At 40.1% G+C, this 26317-nt stretch overlaps 1 long non-coding RNA gene across 1 annotated transcript in view; it reads left to right on the forward strand.

The window, feature by feature from the left end:
- The first annotated feature begins 5438 nt into the window (after positions 1-5438).
- The window catches only part of LOC113619429 (uncharacterized), a 31192-nt gene continuing 10313 nt past the window's right edge, over positions 5439-26317 (forward strand). Inside the window, exons 1-3 of the long non-coding RNA XR_003432377.1 lie at positions 5439-5450; positions 8735-8741; positions 13832-13838. This is a non-coding gene — a long non-coding RNA (uncharacterized LOC113619429). The remainder of the gene's footprint in view (positions 5451-8734; positions 8742-13831; positions 13839-26317) is intronic.

Raw genomic sequence — 26317 nt, forward strand, 5'->3', positions numbered from 1 at the left:
TCCCTAAGGCTGACAAGTTGAGCACTCAGCTGTGGCATAGCCTAGTCCACTTTGGTGCAGGAAAGGATTAGAGGGAAAGAATCTCTCTCCCTGCTGCCATGGCTGCCTTATTCAGGTTCCATGTGAATGCTTGCCAGAAAGGTTTCACCACCGAAGAGGCTCTCAATCACATGAATAGGTAATGATGGAGTCAGGTCAGCTGGGCCTCCTTTTCCTGCTTGCTCAATGGACTCCTGAACAATCTCATGCTCTGGATTCATTCGGAATGTTCTATACTAACACCCCTTTTCTCAATCTTCTAATCAGCCTTCTTCTGTAGCGTTGCCCAAAAATGTCCAAAAAAGTGGTACAGAGCCTGACTTAAGGCCTCTTCTTCATTTAGCCAAAACTACATTACCCTCTACTCAGCGTCCTACTGGACTGGAAGTTTCCCCTACTCCCTTGTCCTTCAGGGTTACCCACCAGGGGCTCTAGTCCTACAGAGCCTATTTACAGGTGGTGGCAGCTATTACTCTGCAGAACCGTCCTTGGTGCTCAACAGCTTGTTAGAGGAACCCCCTTTGAGGCCATAAGTTCTGGTTGAAGATGAAACAGCAGCATGGTAGGCTCCATGGGCATGTAAGCAATCTGCGTGTGGAATTTATTTGTTCTTTCAGAGCTTGATGGAATGCTGGAAGGTGCGCTCAACTTTGTTTTTACTTTTGTTGTAGATATTGGATCTCTGATCTGTAGAATCTAAAACTCGAGTATCTTCTTCATAAACTCTGTTATCTGATCCTCCTAGACACAATTTCTGGAAGAAATATCCCTTGCTAAAGGGAGTAAAGCCTTTCTTCAAAACCTAGGAGCTTTTATTGCAATTCTCTTATTAGGAATTGTCACAGGCATCGTTCAACATCTGGACCTGCCTCAGTCATTGTATTATCTGGTCAGCTTGGCCTGTGAGGAGACCAATATATTCATGCGCACAGATGTGTCAAACACATATACCCTGTGTTTGAAAGGTCAGAAGACCAACTTAAAGCTTTTGTATTGTCCCTTCTTTAGTCTTAACTCTACAGACTCAACACTAAACTTACAGTGTTGAAGTACACATGATTATGTCATGACATGTCCAATTTATTCTTTCTACAAATGTTCATATCCTAATTGTATACTAAGTTACCTTACTGCTATATAACCTTATTTTTAAAGGCTCCTTGAAACAATTATTTACTCTTTTTTTCTTTGAAAGAAAGAAGGAGAAGCAGGAACCCTAGAGAGTAAAATAGCTAGGCAAACTCTTTTCTAGTTGTATAATAGAAAACTTCCATTATTTGCAAGGTAAAGCTTCAGCTGAGAATCAGTATTTTCCTTTTAATGCTTACACTAGGAAGAAATAGGAATTTTAAGGTTAGTGTGGTTTTGTTGTTAGAAATCTCTTCCTATAAAAAACATAAGGCACATTACAAACTTCCATTGACTCGTAACTAATGTTTATTTTAGCTTCAAGATTAAAAGCAGTTTTTCACCATTAGCAAGAAAATGCATGTCTCTAACTTTACTCTGAATGCATGTCTCTAACTTTACTCTGGTACAACGTGATACAACTTCCTTCAGTATTTTGTTGTAGTGGGAAAAGAGATTATTTTTTTCTTTTATTTATGTAGACAGAAATGGAGCCTACTTCCTGTGTCAGGAGCTCTTCCTCAGGTAAAAGACTTATTTTTATTTTGTGTCACTTTGGAATGTTTGGAGACATTTGAAGACCCAACTAACAGCAAGTTAAACTTAACAGGAAGTCTAAAGATATAAAATCCATAACAGGCAGATATAGGGACTCAAAATATTATTAAAAGCCCAGATTCTTTCCATCTTTCTGCTCTGTTATTCTTATTTTGTTGACTTTGTAATCCTCATACTTGTTTCCTCACATCTGTAGGATGGCTGCTACAGCTCTAGGCATCAAAACAGTGCTCAGAAAGTAGAGGGAAGGGGTTTGCCATTAAGTTCTGCTCTTGCATCTATCCCTGTTACAAGGATTCCATAGAAATCCTCCCAACAGACCTCTGTTTATTTTTCATTGTCCAAAATAATATCAAAATGTTTGTTTTTTCTGTTTGATTTTAGTAGTTAATTTTGGATACAAAGCAGTACAAGAGGCTGGCCACACTTTCCTACTTCTTTAGTCTCAGAGTTAGGAGGAGGAAAAGGTGGACATACAGACATATAATTGGTTCAGTACTCAAGAGTGGGATAAATATGGTTAGCTACCAGACTCTCAGTTTGCAAGAAAGTTGGGAAGTTCTGACTGGTTTGCGCCCCTGATGCAGGCCCAGCTCTTCACAGTGTTCAGCACCCTAGTTTCTCCTTTCCCAAATGAAGAGGACTTCTATCCCACATGAGTCATGGTCATCTCATTTACATTTTCTGAACCCCACCTCAGTTCTCCTTTTAGCTAGAGGTGGTCATACCCTGCACAAGGCTGGGTGGAGGGCGAAGGAGTTTGGTTAGCAAGAAAGGAAGGAAATGGTACCAGTGGCTATCACAGTGTCCTTTTCACTTTATCTATTTCACACTGTTAAGTTTGCTTTTAAATGGTTTTCTGTCACATCTATGTATTGATGCTTACAAGCTGGCTCCTTTTATTCATTTTCTGAAAAACAAATCTGACTTCATCATTAGCTTTCCATTTCCTTAGTATCGGTTACAGAAATGGTCATGATTGAACCCTTGCACACCTTTCCAGCATTTTCTCTTCCAAGTTGCCTGCTTGTTTTTTTATGTTCTCTCTTTTAGCTGCATCTTTGTTCTATTGTCTGCCTAGACTATCTTCCCTCATCCACTTCCCTCTTCTCTTCCTTACAGGTCAGTTTCTCCTTATCTTTCGAAACCGATGCTTCAGGAAGCTTTCTTTAACACCCCGTCCCCTCTTAAGCTCCAGTATTTTTCCTCTGTGCTTCCAGAGCACCTGGTGGGAGTCCTTGGTGCTGCCTGTATCTCTGCATTCTGATTTATTTGTTTATATAATCCATCTATCTTTTGGTACCACACTGAGCTTTTTGAGATTAGGGACTATCTGACTTACAGTCCCGTGATCTGTAGGAGATGTTCAAATTGTGTGGGGTTTTTTTGTTGTTGTTTGCTTGTTTGTTTGTTTTTAAAATAAATTTATTTATTTTATTTATATTTTTTTGGCTGAGTTGGGTCTTCGTTGCTGCGTGCAGTCTTTCTCTAGTTGTGGTGAACCGGGGATACTCTTTGTTGTGGTGCGCAGGCTTCTCATCGTGGTGGCTTCTCTTGTTGTGGAGCGTGGGCTCTAGGCGCACAGGCTCAATAATTGTGGCTTGTGGGCTCAAGAGCGCAGGCTCAGTAATTGTGGCGCACGGGCTTCGTTGCTCCGCGGCATGTGGGATCTTCCTGACCCAGGGATCAAACCCGTGTCCCCTGCACTGGCAGGTGGATTCTCAACCACTGCACCACCAAGGAAGCCCCAAGTTGCTGTTTTTAATGACAGAAAAGATGGTAGGCTTGATGGATGACTGGGGTTCCATACAAAAAAAGATCTAGTCCTGTATCCTAGAAGGTCAGGATTAATTTGAGGTATTTCACTTTCTCTTGTTTCTCAGAACTTTAATGTTTTCTGACTTTAATTTAGAAATGAGTTGTGAGTAAAAGATAGGGCTGAAGCAATAGAGCTTTACAAACAAAAGTTGTTTGGCAGGATTGACTCTGAGCTGTACAGAAAGCTCGTTGGTACAAAGCCAACCTGATAACCACTGTACTTTGGCAATGACCCACTGAGCTGTGCACACAGAGCTAGGCCAGCAGTCTTTCTTTTCTTCTGGTTTATTCTTTGGGTTAGCTACAGCTTTAAATTCTAAGAACTGAAAGCCCCTAATTCAGGTCTACATAGGCACATGTACCCGCCAGAAAGCAGTCCATTGTAAATCATCACTTAATGAACACTCTAAGTGTTGCCGAATGAGGTCGTATAGACCCCTGCTTGGGCCCTAGGCTGGCCGAGGGCCCCTGCCTCAGTGGGGAAGGTTCTTTTTCTGCTCAGGTTCATGCAGCCAAAAAACAAAACTGAATCAGAGATTGAAGCAGCACAAGCTTTATTCAATGGCCAGAGAACGGAGAAGCAGGAACTTAGTTCACAAATAACTGCTCACCTGGGGGACAATTAAGGCAAGATTTTAAGGGCAAGGCTAATGAAGAGAAGGCATGTGCACTGGTTTTCTGGGAATAGGCTGGATTCTTCCTGGAACTGGGGTGCCATCTCTTTTCTGCCCTTGTATGGTCCTCTAGCATCTGGGTAGGAAGCAGGTCGAACCATCTTGGTGCAGACAGGCAGAGATCTTACTATAACAGTGAGATGGTAATGAGCTGCAGGGGGACCTTCGTCCCACTTTTGAAGCTCAACCAGCTTGCACCAGTTTTCTTGTAGTTAGACTCTCTTATTCCTGTGCTGTGAACACAGCTAGAGAGTATGGTTAGTTGTGGTCTTCTGTAGGTTTACCTGGAGGGAGGAGCAGGGGTAGGTTCTGGGGCAACAGCACTGGTAACATAGCAGCTAAGAGTAAGTCTTGTCAAGATTGCGTTTTGCCTGTTCTTCACACTAAATCCTTGATTCTGATATTTTGCTATAGGTCACTCAACCCTAAAACACCCTGATGTGTAGATACAAAGAGGAGTTATTTACTTCTGTATTTGAAAGGATGATACAGGGATTGAGTTAGGATGGTTAATCTCATTCTGAGGAATACTGAATATATCACTTACCCTACAAGGTATTTAAATGCAACAACTGTGACCATCACAGGATGGGACTCTGATATCAGAATTAGGTGATAAACCTAAATCAACGTTAGGAAGGAAGCCTTCTATTGCAGTCTAGCCCAGATTCTTTGACCTCCAGGTACTGTTGCTGGCCCTCCGTAGTACAGAAACATTGTCTCACACTATCTGTGGTGAGAATGCAGAGTACCGTTTTAGAGCTTTCATTATTTAGCTGAAATCCTTCCGTTGGACACAATCAACCCTAGTAGTTGGTCTGGTTAAAAAGAAGTGAGGTATCCAAATTATGTTTTTTTTTTTTTTTTTTTTTTTTTTCTGTACGCGGGCCTCTCACTGTTGTGGCCTCTCCCGTTGCGGAGCACAGGCTCTGGACGCGCAGGCTCAGCGGCCATGGCTCACGGGCCTAGCCGCTCCGCGACATGTGGGATCTTCCCAGACCGGGGTACGAACCCATGTACCCTGCATTGGCAGGCGGACTCTCAACCACTGCGCCACCAGGGAAGCCCCAAATTATGTATTTTAAACATTTTTAAACTTAAAATACACAGCTGTCTATTCATTTTCTAATTTTTTGAGTGGAGAGCACCAAGGCCTTGTTCTGAGTATAGGGCCACTGTATGATTTTCTATATTATCTTTCTTACACAGACTAAATCAATAACTCACCATCCAGTATTTCCAGTTTTTGTTTCTTAAAAGTGTCCAGGGAGCTTGGCATTTAGATTGTTAAAAAGAATTCAATTCCTTCTAGAGCTTTACAATTTGCTTTCAGTCTTTTACTATTGTTTCTCCCACACCTAATATAAATAGCTGGATTTTCTTCCCTCCTTTTTTGTGCTTTTATTTAGCTTCTCCAAAGCATTCATCTTATTTAACTGAGTTGTTGGAGAAACACCAAGTTTGTCTTGTCCTCCCGTTTAATCAATTAACATAATATATAGTTGAATTATTTAATGATGATAACACACGTTCTGAACAGAAGGGAGTAGAAGTAGACAGGCACAGCCAACAGGCTTCCTGGAGGCATTGGATGTGCCATGGGCATTTTTCAGTGTCTGTTAAAGAGGGAGAGGTGACTGTTTCCAGGAAGTCCTTGGACTTACATCTGCACATGTTCCAAACTCACCTCACTTAATGCAGTCTTGTTCAATTACTTACTACCTTTATGTGATTGGCAGAACACCTGCTGTCTGCCTTGTTAACCCTGGCATTTTTTTTTTTTTTGTCTGTCACATTGGCTTTGCAGCCTTCTTGCTAAAACAAAACAAAAAACAAAACAGAAAAAACCCCTCCACTCTGTCCAGCTATATTCTTTCTCATATAGAGCACTGTTGAGGAGGATTATGTAATCTATGCTTTTGGCAAGAAGAAATATTTCATGATAGAAGTCTGAACTGGAAAATGGTCCTTGAAGGCTAGTAAGTGCCCTGGTTCCTTCTGTGTAATGTAGTTTCCTTTACGTGTGCTTTGTCTAGGGCTCCACTTCTAGGAGACCAACCCCTTTGGAGATGGGGGTTTATGGACAAGAATGAAGCTTGTCCCATAAGGAAGAAAACCGTAAGGAAGTGTGGGAAGCAGGATGGGGCAGAGATAGAAGCTAAGCAAGGATGGGGCTTTAGGTGAAGTCTCAACCTCATTTCCATGGTGGGGCTCTGGACCACAGAATGTCTCTTGACTTGAAGCCACCACTGGGGCGCAGAGTAGGGAAGGAGTGTAACTGCCAGAACCATAGCTTCCATCACCTAAGGACAAGCCTCTGAACAAGGCTACAGTGATGTGAGCAGGTAGCACTAACTGAGCAATGTGTGCTTGAGAATGAATGGATAAAAGTGATTGCAGGGGATCTGAACAGGTGATTAATGGTCTGCTAACATACAAAATAGCAAATATTAAATATGTGGCATTTTTGAAACAGCTACTATTATTCGGCCCAATTTATGACCTCCCTAGATTTTCTTGGCCTCACCTGTTTCCTGGGCTTTTAACTGGTTGGACAAAGACAGCTCCTTCCCCAATGCCACTGCCACATTTCCAAACCTCAGCAGCTGACCCTGCCTCCCCTGGGGAGGCCAACTTCAGCATGTCCTCCATTGTACCCTGCACAGTGGAAGCTGCAACAGCTACAGGATCCAGACATGACCCAAGGAGATCCCAGAGGCTGCAGTTTCCCTTGCCCCATATTTCCGGGTTCAGAGTGTCATCCTGGGAGACATGACGTCTGGCTTCCTTAGTGGCTGTCCTGAGGGGCCAGGTGCACAACCAGAAAGAGCATGAGAGTTCAAGCCCCATGGGGTAAACTTTGACCAGTGGAGAAAACCTATAGATAAGTTCCTTTTGTTCTCCTCCTCCGATGGATTGTTCTGAGGTGCTGTGTTTCTGCAGAGGATGCCTGGAGAGCGTCCCCTGTGACTGAGCAAGTGGCTCTGTGTTCTAAAGCTATGGCCCACAGGGCAACCACTACCTCATATCTGCTCTTCCTCCTTCCTTGTTTCACTCCCCTTCTCCTTCACTCTTGCTGCTCTGTAGCTGCACCTTTTCACCTCCCCCAAAATGTGTTAGCACATGCTTTTAACCTGGGTTCCAAACAAACCAAGAGCTACTCCCTACACCCGCACCCCACCCCCAAAACGAGCTTGAAGCGAAGACAGTACCTCTAGAGATTCAAAATTTCAACCCAATATATGAATCCTCAAGTGGAGGATTTTCATCGTAAAACAACAGGGGAGATTTTTTTGAGTAAGGAGAAGGTAATCCTAAAATTGTTCTTTTTTCTGTCTAAACAAAGTCAATCCTATTAAAATCTAAGTGGATGCTGAGGAGAAATCCCTAGGATGCTACAGAGTTTTCCTTTGTTATGACTTCTTTCACAGATTGCCTCAGTGCCCTGAGCACTGTGGAGAGGCACTGAATTTAAAAACAATGCAGAGGAGAAAGGAGCACCCTGGAAGCCACTTTTCCTGAAGGAATTCATGACGTGAACCGGCATGATTCAAGTGATGTGAAACATTCTTGTTTGTTGAACAAGAAAACTGACCTTCTCTGTGCAGCTGGTCATATCTGGGCCAGCAGTTACGAGGCCAGGACTAGTCTTGACTGTTACTAATGTGCAGACTAGAGAATCTGACCTGAACACAAGTGAAGTTTGTCATTGTCCCAATTAGTGCTGATGGCCTCAGTCAGTGTGGTCTGTAGCTATTAAGATGAGTATAGGAGTAGCTGTTCTGTTCTCTTTATTTTATGTTGTAGAATGGCCTCAATTTTTTCTTCTGTCTGGTTAGTCTCAGCATCTGGATTTCTTTTTGCCATGTTTCATTACAGAGGCTGCTTCTCTTTGCCTTTCTCCCCCACATCTGGAATCCAGCCAAAATGTACCAGAACAAGATGCTTTCTAACATTTGAGCCCTTTTGTGAAGGGTGCTGATTGCAACTTGGGTAGTTTCAGTTTAATCCAAGGTGGAAGATTTCTGCTGCTTTTAGGGAAGAAAATAAGTGTCTAAAAATAAAACTTAGGCATGAAAATAGGGCCAAATACTCATTAACTGCCTCACTTAGCTGAATGCTGAAATTATTTCAAAAGCGTTAAATCAAGCATTTGTGTAGAAGAGGTTGAGTCTGTTTTTTTATTCACAGTACTTTATCTTAGATGATAAACGGGTGACTGTAATTTCTCATTTTATCCAAAAGACATGAATTAACTAGTTTTCAGGGGCCTAATTTTCAGCTCATGCTGACCCTTGAATGGGAGCCCTTGTGTTCACAAGCCTTTTGGAATGTATGCTGTGGGCGAGTCAGGGTATCCATCCAAAGCTTGATAGGCGAGGGTTAAGAATTCGATCCGAGTGTGGCTGGAAGTCTCTGAAGGGATTTAAATAGGAGGCTGTTGTAGACTCATTTATATTTTTAAGGTGCGACCTCGGATGCTGTGTTGACAGTGGATTATAAGGAGGCAAAGGTAGAACAGTGGTATCCATCCAGATAACTATTTTCGATATCCAGGTAAGAGATGTTAGTGGCTTTGGAGTAGAATGGTAATGGTAGAGTTGGAGAGAAGTGCACAAATAATGGAGTTTTGTTGGTCCATCAACAAGAGACTGGTTAATGGATTAGATATGGGACATGAGGGAAAGGAAGAATCAAGGTTGATTTCTAAGTTTCTGGACTAAAGAGCCTGGAGGATATTGAGATAAAGACTGGAGGAGAAATAGGGTAATTTTTATGGTCTTGTTCAGGGTGGAGAACAATGGTAAAGGGAATGAGGTATAAATCAAGGGATCCTGTTTGTTGTGTGATGCCTTTAAGGCATCTAAATGAACAGGTCAAATGGGCAATTGAATATATGACGTTGACTCAGCAGATAAATTTAAGAATCCTTGGTGTACAGATGTCACTCAGAGCCATGGAATACAGGGATTTGTAAGCAGCTCTTTGCAGGAAACCACACTTAGCAGGAAACACCTTTGTCTTGTCACTTTAGCAGAGCTATATTGTAACTAATCTTAAACCAGACACCCCCATGCTCTACTCATCTCCAGCCCAAGCACACCTATCAAGTCTTTGGATCACACAATACCTTGCCTAACCTGTTGGTTCTTTCCGTAGATCAAAGAAGTAGAAATGAAGGATAAGTAATTAACAGATGACCAGATCTCTTCCCTAGCTTCCCCTTCAGTAATCTTGTGAACAAACTCTGTTAACAAGACAGCATCTAAAGAAAGATTACAAGAAGTCGAAAAGCCTGCACACAAGCCTGTACACAGTCGGGGATGGTGACGACTCTGACCCCCTATCTCAATGATTCACTGAAATTACTTCCCTTTAAAAATTTTCACAGCCAAGCAGAATCTTGGGAGTTGGTTTTGTGGGGACATGAGACTGCCTTCTTACCAGATTTCTGGCTTTCTGATTAAAAGCAGCTTTCCTTTCTATCAACACTTGTGTTTCTCTCAGGTATTGATTTTCAAGCAGCAATCAGCCGGACCTGAGTTCAGTAACAGGCTTATCTAGGGAGAGAGTACCATGAAAGTATAAGTCCTGAGAACTTTCTATACTTTCACATAAATAGGGCAAGCAAAGGAGGAGGTCCAGTAAAGGACTAAGGAGGAGCAGCAATGAGGAAGGAAAAACTAGGAGAATGTGGTGGCCCAGAAATAAAGAGAAGAATCCTCCATAAAAAGGACAAGAGCCAATTGTGTTGAATGCTGCTGTGAGATTGAATAAGATAGGGACGAATTGTATCCACCATTTTTGGCAACATAGAACTTCTTGGTGTTACTGACAAAGGGTAGTTTATGACATGTCATGTAAGCAGGGGCCTGGAGTGGATTGGGGGGAAACTGTAAGGGGGAAATGGGGGTGGCTATTTAGACAATTATTTCACGAAGTTAATAGAGCTGAGAAATAGGTATATAGTTAATCCAGAGTCAGAGGAGAACGCTGTTTTTTCTCATGTTCTTTTTTTTAAATATTTATTTATTTATTTGGCTGTATTGGGTCTTAGTTGCAGCACGTGGGATCTTTGTTGCGACATGTGGGATCTTTCGTTGCGGCTCGTGGGCTCCTCTCTAGTTGTGGCACACAGGTGCCAGAGCGCTCAGGCTTAGCAGTTGTGACGCGTGGGCTTAGTTGCCCCATAGCATGTGGAATCTTAGTTCCCTGACCAGGGATCGAACCCGTGTCCCCTGCATTGGAAGGCAGATTCTTAACCACTGGACCACCAGAGAAGTTCCTCTCATGTTCTTAAGATGGGACAGGGCTTCCCTGGTGTCACAGTGGTTGAGAGTCCGCCTGCCGATGCAGGGGACACGGGTTCGTGCCCTGGTCTGGGAATATCCCACATGCCGCAGAGCGGCTGGGCCCGTGAGCCATGGCCGCTGAGCCTGCGTGTCCGGAGTCTGTGCTCCTCAACAGGAGAGGCCACAACAGTGAGAGGCCCGCGTACAGGAAAAAAAAAAAAAAAAGAAGATGGGACAAATTGAAATATTTTGCTCATGGGATGGATCTAGTAGAGAGAAAGAACCTAATCATAGAGTAGAGAAGGGATGTAATTACAGGGACAGATTTCTTGAATATAAAAAATGATGTGCGATGCAGAGCAAAAGTGAAGGATTTGGATTTGGGTAAGAGGAGAAGGGGAGGCAGAAAGAGTGGACAGGTGTTAATGGGTTGGTTAAATTGGTGGTAGGGGGATGAGGGAGCATCCCTAGTTAATTTTAATGAATTAATGAATCAAGAACATTAGCTAAAAGGAGGATGGGAAAAGGGGATATTGGAAATTTCAAGAAAAGGTAGAAAATATTGCAGTCATCATGGAGAATGGGAAGTTGAACCTGTAGTACAAAAGTGGAAATGGAATGCTCCAGAGTTACATTAAACAAGGTGGAGTTAGTTTTTGCTTGAAAGAGATTGATTAAATCTTAAATTGTTTTTTAATAGCCTATAAAGGTAAAATGTATTATTACATATTTACATATATTCATAGTAGAAAATGAATTTAATGATTACTTTTAATCTTACTATTCAAGAGATAAGCCTTGTGATATATATCTTTTCATATATTATACAAGCAAATACAACTATAAGAAAAAATATAAAGGTCTTATTTTCATAACTACTACTCTTTTACAAGTTTTTACTTTGCCAAGCACTTTATTTTATTTTTGTTTTATGTTACATTATTTTAATACTATGTTGGTTCCTATTACACGAGAGTGATTTAATATTTCTATATATTTCAAAATAACCACCATGGGAAGTCTAGTTATGATCTGCCACATTACAAAGATATTACATAATTATGTACTCTATTTCCCCCACACTGTACATTTCATACCATGACTCAATTATTTTGCAATAGGAAGTGTGTGCCTTTTAATCTCCCTCATGCATGTCTTTTCTTCCCCCTACTCCCTTCACCTGTGGCAACAACCTGTTTGTTCTCTGTGTCTATAACTCATGCTATTTTGTTATGTTCATTTGTTTTGATTTTTAGATTCCACATATGAGGGAAATCATACAGTATCTATATTTCTCTGTCAGACTTATTTCCATTAGCAAAATACCCTCTAGTTCCATCCATGTTGCCACAAATGGCAAGATTTCATCCTTTTTATGGCTGAATAATATTCCACTGTATATGTGTATCAAAACTTCTTTATCCATTCATCTATTGATGGGCACTTATGTTGTTTGCCTATTGGCTATTATAAATAATGTTGCAATAAACATAGGGGTCCATATATCTTTTCTAAGTGGTGTTTTCATTTTCTTTTTATTTAGTTATTTAGTTAGTTGCACCAGGTTGTAGTTGCAGAAGGCGGGCTCCTTAGTTGCAGCTCGTGGGCTCCTTAGTTGTGGCATGCGAACTCTTAGTTGCAGCATGCATGTGGGATCTAGTTCCCTGACCAGGGATTGAACCTGGACCCCCTGCATTGGGAGCACGGAGTCTCATCCACTGCACCACCAGGGAAGTCTCTGGTGTTTTCATTTTCTTCAGATGAATACCTAGGAGTGGAATTTCTGGATCATATGATAGTTGTACTCTTAATTTTTTGAGGAATCTTCATACTGTTTTTCACAGTGGCTACATCAGTTTCCATTCCCACCAACAGTGCACAAGTGTTCCCTTTTCTCCACATCTTTGCCAACACTTGTTGTTTGTTGTCTTTTTAAATTCTTTTTTAAATTGAGGTATAGTTGATGTACAATATTATACAACTTTCAGGTGATTCACAATTTTTAAAGGTTCTGCTCCATTTATAGTTGTTATAAAATACTAGCTCTATTCACTCTGTTGTACAATATATCCTTGTAACTTATTTATTTTATACATAGTAGTTTGTTCCTCTTAATCCCAAGCTCTATCTTGCCCCTCACCCCTTCCCTCTCTCCACTGGTAACCACTAGTTTGTTCTCTATATCTGTGAGTATGTTTCTTTTTTGTTATATTCAGTAGTTTGCTTTATTTTTAAGATTCCACCTAAAGTGAAATCATACAGTATTTATCTCTCTTTGTCTGACTTATTTCACTTAGCATTATACCCTCCAGGTCGAACCATGTTGTTAAAAATGGCAAAATTTCATTCTTTTTTATGGCTGAGTGGTATTTCATTGCATATATATACCACATCTTCTTTATCCATTCATCTGTTGATGGACACTTAGGTTGCTCCCATATCTTGGCAACTGTAAATAATACTGCTATGAACACTGGTGTACATGCATCTTTTCAAATTAATATTTTTGGTTTTTTCGGATATATACCCAGGAGTGGAATCGACGGGTCATATGGTAGTTTTATTTTTAGTTTTTTGAGAAATCTCCACACTGTTTTCACAGAGGCTGTACCAATCTACATTCCTACCAACAGTGTAGGAGGGTTCCCTTTTCTCCACATCCCCACCTACATTTGTTATTTGTGTTCTTTTTGATGATAGCCATTCTGACAGATGTGAGGTGATAGCTCATTGTGGCTTTGATTTGCATGTCCCTGATGATTAGCAATGATGAGCATCTTTTCATATGCCTTTTGGCCATCTGCATTTCCTCTTTGGAAAAGTGTCTATTCAGTTCTTCTTCCCATTTGTTAATTGGGTTGTTTGTTTTTTTGATGTTGAGTTTTATGTGCTGTTTATATATTTTGGATATTATCCACTTATCTGTCATATCACTTGCAAATACTTTCTCCCATTTGGTAGGTTGTCTTTTCATTTTGTTGATGGTTTCCTTTGCTGTGCAAAAATTTTTAAGTTTAATTAGGTCCCATATGTTTATTTTTGCATTTATTTCCTTTGCTTTAGGAGACAGATCCAAAAACATATTGCTATGATTTATGTCAGAGTGTTCTACCTATTTTTTCTTCTATAAGTTTTATGATTTCTGGCCTTACATTTAAGTCTTTAATCCATTTTGAGTTTATTTTTATTTATGGCATTAGAGAATATTCTAATTTCATTCCTTTACATGTAGCTGTCTAGTTTTCCCAATTTTATTAAAGATTCTGTCTTTTCTCCATTGTTTATTCTTTCCTCCTTTGTCATAGATTAATTGACCATAAGTGTGTAGGTTTGTTTCTGTGCTTTCTATCTGTTCCATTGATCTATGTGTCTGATTTTGTGCCAGTACCATACTGTTTTTGATAACTGAAGCTTTGTAGTATCGTCTGAAGTCAGGGAGCATGATGTCTCCAGCTCTGTTCTTCCTCAAGATTGTCTTGGCTAGTCAGAGTCTTTTGTGTTTCCATACAAATTTTAAAATTATGTGTTCTAGTTCTGTGAAAAATGTCCTCGGTATTTTGACAGGGATTGCATTGAATCTGTGGATTGCCTTGGGTGGTATGGTCATTTTAACAATATTCTTCCAATCCATGAACACAGTATATCCTTCTCTCTGTTTATGTCATCTTCAATTTCTTTCATCAGTGTCTTATAGTTTTCCAAGTACAGGTCTTTTACCTCCCTGCGTAGGTTTGTTCCTGAGTATTTTATTCTTTAATGCAATGGTAAATGGGATTGTTTCCTTAATTTATCTTTCTGATAGTTCATTGTTAGTGTATACAAATTCAACAGATTTCTGAATATTAATTTTGTATCCAGCAACTTTGCCAAATTCATTGATGAGCTTTAGTAGTTTTCTGGTTGCATCTTTAGGATTTCTATGTATAGTATCAGGTCATCAGCAAACAGTGACAGTTTTACTTCTTCCTTTACAATTTGGATTTCTTTGTCTTGGCTGATTGTTGTGGCTATAATTTCCAATACTATGTTGAATAAAAGTGGTGAGAGTGGGCATTCTGATCTTAAAGGAAATGCTTTCAGCTTTTCACTGTTGAGTATGATATTAACTGTGGGCTTGTCATATATGACCTTTATTATGTTGAGGTATGTTCCCTTTATGCTCACTTTCTGGAGAGTTTTTATCATAAATGGATTTTGAATTTTGTCAAAAGCTTTTTCTGCATCTATTGAGATGATCATATAGTTTTTATTCTTCAAATTATTAATATGGTATACCACATTGATTTGTGGATATTGAAAAATCCTTGCATCCCTGGGATAAATCCCATTTGATCATGGTGCATGATCCTTTTAGTGTATTGTTAGATTTGGTTTGCTAATATTTTGTTGAGGATTTTTGCAAGTATGTTCACCAGTGATATTGGCCTGTAATCTCCTTTATTGTGATATCTGTGACTGGTTTTGGTATCAGGGTGATGCTGGCCTCATAGAATAAGTTTAGAAGCATTTGTTCCTCTGCAGTTTTTTGGAATAATTTGAGAAGGATAGGTGTTAACTCTCCTCTAAATGTTTGGTTGAATTCACCTGTGAAGCCATCTGATCCTGGACTTTTATTTTTGGGGAGTTTTAAAATTACTGATTAAATTTTATTACTGGCAATAGGTATGTTCATATTTTCTTTCTTCTTGGTTCAGTCTTGGAAGATTGTACATTTCTAGGCATTTGTTCATTTATTCTAGGTTGTCCATTTTATTGACATTTAGTTGTCCACAGTAGTCTTTTATGATCCTTTGTGTCTCTGTGGTATTGATTATATCTTCTCCTCTTTCATATCTGTTTTTAATGATTTGGGCCCTCTCTTTTTTTTTCTTGATAAGTCTGGCTAAAGGTTTATCAATTTTGTTTATCTTTTCAAAGAACCAGCTCTTGGTTTCACTGATCTTTTCCATAGTTTTTTTAGTCTATTTCATTTATTTTTATTCCAATCTTTATGATTTCTTTCCTTCTACTAAATTTGAATTTTATTCTTTCTCTAGTTGCTTTAGGAGTAAGGTTAGATTGATTATTTGAGATTTTTCTTGTTTCCTGATGTAGGCTCGTATCACTATAAACTTACTCTTTTAACTGCTTTTGCTGTGTTCAATAGATTTTGGATCTCTGGTTTTTCATTTTCATTTGTCTCCAGGTATTTTTTTAATTTCCTCCTTGATTTCTTCAGTGATCCATTGGTTGTTTAGCAGCATATTGTTTAGCCTCCACATGTTTGCTTTTTCAGTTTTTTTTTTTTTTTCTTGTAGTTGATTTCTAGTCTCATAGCATTGTGGTAAGAAAAGATGCTTGATATGATTTCAATTTTTCAAAATTTACTGAATCTTGTTTTATGTCCTAGCATGTGATCTATCCTGGATAATGTTCCATTTGAACTTGAAAAATCTGTATAATCTGCTGCTTTTGGATGGAATGTTCTATATATATCTCTTAAGTTCATTTGGTCTAATATGTTTTCTTATTGATTTTCTGTCTGGATGATCTATGCATTGAAGTAAGTGGGGTGTTAAAATCTCCTACAGTTATATTACTGTCAGTATTTCTCTTTATGTCTGTTAATATTTCCTTTATCTGTTTAGATGTTCCTGTGTTGGTACGTATATATTTACAGTTGTTATATCTTCTTTGATTGATCTCTTGATCACTATGTAATATCCTTCTTTGTCTCTTGTAACAATCTTTATTTTAAAGTCTATTTTGCCTGATAGAAGTATTGCTACCCTGCTTTATTTGATTTTCATTTGCATGGAATACTTTTTCCACCCCCTCACTTTTGGTCTGTGTGTGTCTTTAGATCTGAAGTGATTCTCTTGTAGGCAGCAAATATACAGGTCTTATTTTTGTATCCATTCAGCTACTCTGTGTCTTTTGACTGGAGCATTTAGTCCATTTACATTTAAAGTAATTGTTGATATGTATGTTTTTATTGCCATTTTGTAATTGTTTTGGTGTTGTTTTTGGTTCCTTTCTTCTTTTGCTGTTGTCCTTTGTTATTTGATGAGTATCTTTAGTATTATGTTTGGATTCATTTCCCTTTTGTGTGTGTTTATACATTATAGATTTTTGGTTTGTGGTTAACATGAGGTTTATATATAACAGCTTATATATGTATCCATGATCATTTAAAGTTGCTGATCTCTTAAGTTTGAACACTTTTTTTAAAATATAAATTTATTTATTTGTTTTTGGCTGCATTGGGTCTCCATACAAATTAAAAAATTTTTTTCTTTTTTTAAATTAATTAATTTCTTGGCTGCATTGGGTCTTTGTTGCTGCACGTGGGCTTTCTCTAGTCACAGCGAGCAGGGGCTACTCTTTGTGGTGGTGCGCAGGCTTCTCATTGCAGTGGCTTCTCTTGTTGTGGAACACAGCTTCTAGGCACGCAGGCTTCAGTAGTTGCGGCACGCAGGCTTCAGTAGTTGCAGCACGCAGGCTCAGTAGTTGTGGCGCATGGGCTTAGTTGCTCCACGGCATGTGGGATCTTCCCGGACCAGAGCTCGAGCCCATGTCCCCTGCATTGGCAGGTGGATTCTTAACCACTGCACCACCAGGGAAGCCCTGAACACATTTTAACAACTGTAGCAACCTTGCATTTTTATGCCCTCCTCCATGTTTACTGTTTTAGCATAATATTTTACATATTTTGTGTATCCCTTAACTATTCATTGTGGATATAATTTTACTACTTTTGTCTTTTAGTCTTCCTCCTAGCTTTATATGTGGTTGATTTACTACCTTTACTGTTTACTTGCCTTTTTGAGGTTTTTCCTTTTGTAATCTTCATACATGACCTTTTCTTTGTGCTTGGTGAAGTCCCTTTAACATTTCTTATAAAGTTGGTTTTGTGCAGCTGAGCAATTTTGCTTTTGCTTGTCTGTAAAACTTTTGCTCTCTGCTTCAGATCTGAATGATAGCCTTCCCTGGTTGAGTATTCTTAGTTGTAGATTTTTCCCTTTCATCACTTTAAATATATCACGCCACTCCCTTCTGGCCTGCAGAGTTTCTGCTGAAAAGTCAACTGATAGCCTTATGGGAGCTCCTTTGTACATCACTTGTTGCTTTTCACTCACTGCTTTTAATATTCTTTATCTTTAAATTTTACTTTTTTTTTTTTTTTTTTTTTGTGGTACATGGGCCTCTCACCGCTGTGGCCTCTCCCATTGTGGAGCACAGGCTCCAGACGTGCAGGCTCAGCGGCCATGGCTCACAGGTCTAGCCACTCCATGGCATGTGGGATCTTCCTGGACTGGGGCACGAACCCGTGTCCCCTGCATCGGCAGGCGGACTCTCAACCATTGCGCCACCAGCGAAGCCCTAAATTTTACCACTTTAATTGCAGTGTGTCTAGGTGTGTTCTTCTTTGCGTTGATCCTGTTTGGGACTCTGTGCTTCCTGGACCTGGATGTCTGTTTGCTTTCCCAGGTTAGGGAAGTTTTCAGCTATTATGTCTTCAGATATGTTCTCTGTCCCTTTCTCTCTCTCTTCACTTTTTGGTACCCCTATAATGTGAATATTAGTGCATGTGATATCCTGGATGTCTTTTAAACTGTCCTCATTTCTTTTTATTCTGTTTTTTCTATTCAGCTTCAGTGATTTCCACTACCGTTTTCCAGTTCACTGACCTGTTTCTCTGTATCATCTAATCTATTGATTCCTTCTAGTGTACTTTTCATTTCCATTATTGTATTCTTCGTCTCTATTTGTCTTCTAACTCTTTGTCAAAAACTTCTAACTTTTCACTCTCTTCATCCATTCTTCTCCCAAGTTCTTTGAGCATCTTTATAATCATTCCCTTGAATTCTTTATTGGGTGGATTGCTTACCTCCACTTCACTTAGTTTTCTTCTGGGGTTTTATCTTGTTCCTTTGTTCAGAACGTACTCATTTGCTGCCTTAATTTGCCATTTTTATTTCTATGTACTTGGTAGGTTATATTTCCTGACTTTGGAGATGTGGCCTCTTATGGGAGGCATCCTGTGTGTCCCATCAGTGCTGTCCCCTCTGGTCACCAGAGCTGTATGCTCTAGTGGTTCTCCCTTGTGGGCTGCATGTGCCCTTCTATTGTGGTGGGCTGACTACTGTGGGTGGTCTGGTAGGTGTGGCTGGCCCCTGGTCCTGCTGGTTGCCAGGTCTTGTGTTGTGTAGGGGCTGCCAGCCACTGGTGGGTGGGCCTACATCATGTGGTGGCTGGCTACAGAGCCCCAGGGGGCCCTGGGGCTAGTTGTAGCCCATTGGTGAGCAGAGCTGGGTTCTGGGTGGGTGGTTGCTCAGCCAGGGGTCCCAGATATAGTGTCAGCCTACTGGTGGGCAGGACCAGTTTTCTGACACTGCTGGATATGGGCTCTAAGTTGTCCCAAAGCTGGTATTGGCCTACTGCTGAGTGCAGCTGGATCCTGGGGAGGCTGACTGAGGGGTCCAAGGTGTCTTGTAGCTGGTGTTGGCCAGCTGGTCGGCATGGCTAGGGTTCAGGGGTGTCCAGAGCAGGTGTCTTCCTGCTGGTGGGTGGGGCCTGGGGCCAGGGTGTCCTGGGAATAGAGCCTGTCAACTGGTGGGTAGAGTCATTTCCTGGGGTTTCTGGCTACATGGCCCAAAGTGTCCCAGAGCTGGTATTGGCCTGCTGGTAGGTGGGGCAGGAGCCCCAGGGGTTCCAGAGATGATGCCATCCTGCTGGTTTGTGGGCTGAATCCTGATACAGAAGGCTGTGGGACTGCAGTGGTCTTGGGGCTGGTGTCCGCCTGCTGGTGGGTTGGCCCATGACCTAGGGGATCCAGGGCTAATGCTGGCTCAGTGCTGGGCCAAATTGTGTCTTGCAGTCTCTGGCTGCCAGGCTAGGGATCCTGGAGATGATGCTCGTTCTCTGGTGGGCTGTGCAGGGTTTAATTCTGGATCATTGGTGGACCAAGCCAAGTCCCAGGTTCTCTGGCTACAGGGCCTGGGTGTCCTAGAGCTGTTATTGATCATCTGGTGGGCAGGGTGGGAGCCCAGGGGTCCCAGGGCTAATACTGGTCCACGGAGAGTACAGCTGTGTCCTGGGGCCCCTGGTTACAGGGACCTGAAGGTCTCAGAGTTGGTGTTTGGCCTGCTGGTGGGTGGGGCGGGGTCCCAATGGCTAGCTTTGGAGCCCCAGGACTCCCAGGCCTACTGCTGGTGTATATTGGGTGGGGTTGTGTCCTGGGTCCTCTCCTGGACAGGGCTGGGTCCTGGGGCTGTTGAGGCCTCAGGAGGTCTTGAGGTAGCAGGCTTGCTGGTGGGCAGGGCTGAGTTGTCCCCACACTGGTGCTGACAGGCTGGTGGGCGGGGGCAGGTCCCGTCACTAATAAACTAGAGGGAGGATTCCAGAATGGCACTTGCCAGCACCAGTGTCCTCATCATAGAATGACCTCCCCAGAACGGCTGCCACCAGTGTCTGTGTCCCCAGGGTGTGTTCCAATTGCCTCCTGCCTCTCTGGGAAGCTCCTAAAGACCAGTGAATCTGACCTAGGCTCCTTTCAAATTACTGCTTCTGCCCTGGGTCCCAGAGTATGTGAGATTTTGTGTGAGCCCTTTAACAGTGGAGTCTCTATTTCCCACAGCCATCTGGCTCTCCCGAATGTAAACCCTACTGGCCTTCAAAGTCAAGCATTTTGGGGGTTCATCTTCCCAGTGCAGGAAACTTGGCTGGTGAGGTTGATGTGGGGCTCAGACGCTTCACTCCTTGGAGAGAAGCTCTGCAATTGTAATTATGCTCCTGTTTGTGGATCACCCACCCAAGGGTGTGGGTCATGACCATACCACATCTCTGTCCCTCCTACCCCCCTCTTTGTGGTTTCTTCCTTATATCTTTAGTTGCAGAAGATCTTTTCTGGTAGTCTTCAGGTCTTTATCATCAACAGTTGCTCCATAAATGTAATTTTGATGGGCCTATGGGAGGAGATGAGCCTAGGGTCTTCCTACACTGCATTTGGCCACTTGCCAAACATTTTAGCTATTGCTCTGAGAAAGATGGAAACTATTAGAGTGATAATTTTGACATACGGCAAATGTTTTCCCTATTTATTTGTATTTTAATATGTTTTTCTTGCTTTTCCAGTTTTTTAAAGTTTTTGTTTTGTTTTGTTTTTGGCTGCTCCACTTGGCTTGCAGGATCCTAGTTCCCCAACCAGGGATCAAACCTGTGCCTTGGCAGTGAAAGCACGGAGTCCCAACCACTAGACTGCCAGGGAATTCCCTGCTTTTCCCATTTTTATGTAGACATATCTGATATAGAAAAGTATAGCCATGTTAAAAAGGCCCTTTTCCAAGCCTGTATATTCATTTATTTTATTTTAGTATTTAAAATATAGAAATGAAACTATAAATTATTAATTTACCAGGTTTCATTTTGATAGGATATTATGAAGGAATCTAACTTTATTTTTTAGAATAGTTTTAATCATTCTTGCATCTCATATCCTACAACAGATTGAGTACAACTTTGTAATAGTAGAGCTCCCACATGAATTCTTCAAAATTTTCTTTTAGAGGTTTTAAAAATTATCTATAATCCCATCACTAGAGAAAATCAGTTCTATTTACTTACTTGAATTTATACCATGTGTGTATGCATTTTGCCATCTATATTTTCTCACTTTTTTTAGTTTTCAAAGTACTGTTTGTAAACCATGATTTTAATGGCTGCTTCATAATTTGCACAATTATTGGACTTAAGAATATGTTTTCAGGTTTTGTTTTTTTAATGTGTGATTATAAATAACACCATAGTTAACACCATTGGCATTTAATTTTTTTTTTACATCTTTAATGGAGTATAATTGCTTTACAGTGGTGTGTTAGTTTCTGCTTCATAACAAAGTGAATCAGTTATACATATACATATGTTCCCATATCTCTTCCCTCTTGTGTCTCCCTCCCTCCCACCCTCCCTATCCCACCCCTCCAGGCAGTGACAAAGCACCGAGCTGATCTCCCTGTGCTATGCGGCTGCTTCCCACTAGCTATCTACCTTACGTTTGGTAGTCTATACATGTCCACGCCTCTCTCTCGCTTTGTCAAAGCTTACCCTTCCCCCTCCCCATATCCTCAAGTCCATTCTCTAGTAGGTCTGTGTCTTTATTCCTGTCTTACCCCTAGGTTCTTCATGACATTTTTTTTCTTCAATTCCATATATATGTGTTAGCATACGGTATTTGTCTTTCTCTTTCTGACTTACTTCACTCTGTATGACAGACTCTGGGTCCATCCACCTCATTACAAATAGCTCAATTTCGTTTCTTTTTATGGCTGAGTAATATTCCATTGTATATTGTGCTACATCTTCTTTGTCCATTCATCCGATAATGGGCACTTAGATTGTTTCCATCTCCGGGCCACTGTAAATAGAGCTGCAATGAACATTTTGGTACATGACTGTTTTTGAATTATGGTTGTCTCAGGATATATGCCCAGTAGTGGGATTGCTGGGTCGTATGGTAGTTCTATTTGAAGTTTTTTAAGGAACCTCCATACTGTTCTCCACAGTGGCTGTATCAATTTACATTCCCACCAACAGTGCAACAGGGTTCCCTTTTCTCCACACAATCTCCAGCATTTACTGTTTCTAGATTTTTTGATGATGGCCATTCTGACTGGTGTGAGATGATATATCATTGTAGTTTTGATTTGCATTTCTCTAATGATTAATGAAATTGAGCATTCTTTCATGTGTTTGTTGGCCATCTGTATATCTTCTTTGGAGAAATGTCTATTTAGGTCTTCTGCCCATTTTTGGATTGGGTTGTTTGTTTTTTTCTTATTGAGTTGCATGAGCTGCTTATAAATTTTGGAGATTAATCCTTTGTCAGTTGCTTCATTTGCAAATATTTTCTCCCATTCTGAGGGTTGTCTTTTGGTCTTGTTTACGGTTTCCTTGGCTGGGCAAAAGCTTTGAAGTTTCATTAGGTCCCATTTGTTTGTATTTGATTGTATTTCCATTTCATTAGCAGGTGGGTCAAAAAGGATCTTGCTGTGATTTATGTCATAGAGTGTCCTGCCTATATTTTCCTCTAAGAGTTTGATAGTTTCTGGCCTTACATTTAGGTCTTTAATCCACTTTGAGCTTATTTTTGTGTATGGTGTTAGGGAGTGACCTAATATAATTTTACATGTACCTGTCCAGTTTTCCAGCACCGCTTATTGAAGAGGCTGTCCTTTCTCCACTGTACATTCCTGCCTCCTTTATCAAAGATAAAGTGCCCATATGTGTGTGGGTTTATCTCTGGACTTTCTATCCTGTTCCATTGATCTATCTTTCTGTTTTTGTGCCTGTACCATACTGTCTTGATTACTGTAGCTTTGTAGTATAGTCTGAAGTCAGGGAGCCTGATTCCTCCAGCTCCGTTTTTCGTGCTCAAGATTGCTTTGGCTATTCGGGGTCTTTTGTGTTTACATACAAATTGTGGAATTTTTTGTTCTCGTTCTGTGAAAAATACCCGTGGTAGTTTGATGGGGATTGCATTGAATCTGTAGATTGCTTTGGGTAGTAGTCATTTTCACAATGTTGATTCTTCCAATCCAAGAACATGGTATATCTCTCCATCTATTTCTGTCATCATTAATTCCTTTCATCAGTGTCTTATAATTTTCTGCATACAGGTCTTATGTCTCCTTAGGTAGGTTTATTCCTAGATATTTTATTCTTTTTGTTGCAATTGTATATGGGAGTGCTTTCTTGATTTCACTTTCACATTTTTCATTATTAGTGTATAGGAATGCCAGAGATTTCTGTGCATTAATTTTGTATCCTGCTACTTTACCAAATTCATTGATTAGCTCTAGTAGTTTTCTGGTAGCATCTTTGGGATTCTCTATGTATAGTATCATGTCATCTGAAAACAGTGACAGCTTTACTTCTTCTTTTCTGATTTGGATTCCTTTTATTTCCTTTCTTCTCTGATTGCTATGGCTAAAACTTCCAAAACTATGTTGAATAAGAGTGGTGATACTGGGCAACTTTTTCTTTTTCCCGATCTTAGTGGGAAGGCTTTCAGTTTTTCACCACTGAGGACAATGTTGCCTGTAGGTTGGTCATATATGGCCTTTATTATGTTGAGGAAAGTTTCCTTTATACCTACTTTCTGCAGAGTTTTTATCATAAATGGGTGTTGAATTTTTTCGAAAGCTTTCTCTGCATCAATTGAGATGATCATATGGTTTTTCTCCTTCAATTTGTTAATATGGTTTATCACATTGATTGTTTTGTGTATATTGAAGAATCCTTGCATTCCTGGAATAAACCCCACTTGATCATGGTGTATGATCCTTTTAATGCTCTGTTGGATTCTGTTTGCTAGTATTTTGTTGAGGATTTTTGCATCCATGTTCATCAGTGATATTGGCTTGTAGTTCTCTTTCTTTGTGACATCCTTGTCTGGTTTTGGTATCAAGGTGATGGTGGCCTCGTAGAATGAGTTTGGGAGTGTTCCTCCCTCTGCTATATTTTGGAAGAGTTTGAGAAGGATAGGTGTTAGCTCTTCTCTAAATGTTTGATAGATTTCTCCTGTAAAGCCATCTGGTCCTGGGCTTTCGTTTGTTGGAAGATTTTTAATAACAGTTTCAATTTCAGTGCTTGTGATTAGTCTGTTCATATTTTCTATTTCTTCCTGATTCAGTCCTGGCACGTTGTGCATTTCTAAGAATTTGTCCATTTCTTCCAGGTTGTCCATTTCATTGGCATATAGATGCTTGTAGTAATCTCTCATGATCTTTTGTATTTCTGCAGTGTCAGTTGTTACTTCTCCTTTTTCATTTCTAATTCTATTGATTTGAGTCTTCTCCCTATTTTGCTTGATGAGTTTGGCTAATGGTCTATCAATTTTGTTTATCTTCTCACAGAACCAGCTTTTAGTTTTATTGATCTTTGCTATCGTTTCCTTCATTTCTTTTTCATTTATTTCTGATATGATATTTATGATTTCTTTCCTTCTGCTAACTTTCGGGTTTTTTTTTGTTCTTCTTTCTCTAATTGCTTTAGGTGCAAGGTTAGGTTGTTTATTCGAGATGTTTCCTTATTTCCTCTTTGATTTCTTCAGTGATCACTTTGTTATTAAGTAGTGTATTGTTTAGCCTCCATGTGTTTGTATTTTTTACAGATCTTTTCCTGTAATTGATATCTAGTCTCATGGCACTGTGGTCGGAAAAGATACTTGAAACAATTTCAGTTTTCTTAAATTTACCAAGGCTTGACTTGTGACCCACGATATGGTCCATCCTGGAGAATGTTCCATGAGCACTTGAGAAAAATGTGTATTCTGTTGTTTTTGGATGGAATGTCCTATAAATATCAATTAAGTCCATCTTGTTTAACGTATCATTTAAAGCTTGTGTTTCCTTATTTATTTTCATTTTGGATGATCTGTCCATTAGTGAAAGTGGGGTGTTAAAGTCCCCTACTATGAATGTGTTACTGTCGATTTCCCCTTTGACGGCTGTGAGTATTTGCCTTATGTATTGAGGTGCTCCTATGTTGGGTGCATAAATATTTACAATTGTTATATCTTCTTCTTGGATCGATCCCTTGATCATTATGTAGTGTCCTTCTTTGTCTCTTCTAATAGTCTTTATTTTAAAGTCTATTTTGTCTGATATGAGAATTGCTACACCAGCTTTCTTTTGGTTTCCATTTGCATGAAATATCTTTTTCCATCCCCTTACTTTCAGTCTGTATGTGTCTCTAGGTCTGAAGTGGGTCTCTTGTAGACAGCAAATATATGGGTCTTGTTTTTGTATCCATTGAGCCAATCTGTGTCTTTTGGTGGGAGCATTTAGTCCATTTACATTTAAGGTAATTATCCATATGTATGTTCCTATTCCCATTTTCTTAATTGTTTGGGGTTTGCTATTGTAGGTCTCTTCCTTCTCTTCTGTTTCTTGCCTAGAGGAGTTCCTTTAGCATTTGTTATAAAGCTGGTTTGGTGGTGCTGAACTCTCTCAGCTTTTGCTGGTCTGTAAAGGTTTTAATTTCTCCATTAAATCTGAATGAGATCCTTGCTGGGTAATCTTGGTTGCAGGTTTTTCTCCTTCATCACTTTAAATATGTCCTGCCAGTCCCTTCTGGCTTGCAGAGTTTCTGCTGAAAGATCAGATGTTAACCTTATGAGGATTCCCTTGTGTGTTATTTGTTGTTTTTCCCTTGCTGCTTTTAATATGTTTTCTTTGTATTTAATTTTTGACAGTTTGATTAATATGTGTCTTGGCGTGTTTCTCCTTGGATTTATCCTGTATGGGACTCTCTGTGCTTCCTGGACTTGATTGAGTATTTCCTTTCCCATTTAGGGAAGTTTTCAACTATAATCTCCTGAAATATTTTCTCAGTCCTTTTTTTTTCTTTCTTCTTCTGGAACCCCTATAATTTGTATGTTGTTGTGTTTAATGTTGTCCCAGAAGTCTCTGAGACCGTCCTCAGTTCTTTTCATTCTTTTTTCTTTATTCTGCTCTGCAGTAGTTATTTCCACTATTTTATCTTCCAGGTCACTTCTCCGTTCTTCTGCCTCAGTTTTTCTGCTATTGATCCCATCTAGAGTATTTTTAATTTCATTTATTGTGTTGTTCATCGTTGTTTGTTTCATCTTTAGTTCTTCTAGGTCCTTGTTAAATGTTTCTTGCATTTTGTCCATTGTATTTCCAAGATTTTGGATCATCTTTACTATCATTATTCTGAATTCTTTTTCAGGTAGACTGCCTATTTCCTCTTCATTTGTTAGGTCTGGTGGGTTTTTATCTTGCTCCTTCATCTGTGGTGTGTTTT

This window comes from Aethalodelphis obliquidens, unplaced genomic scaffold (genome assembly GCF_003676395.1).
Source record: "Aethalodelphis obliquidens isolate GAN/ISIS:26980383/991018 unplaced genomic scaffold, ASM367639v1 scaffold1, whole genome shotgun sequence".
Taxonomy (NCBI): Eukaryota; Metazoa; Chordata; class Mammalia; order Artiodactyla; family Delphinidae; genus Aethalodelphis; species Aethalodelphis obliquidens.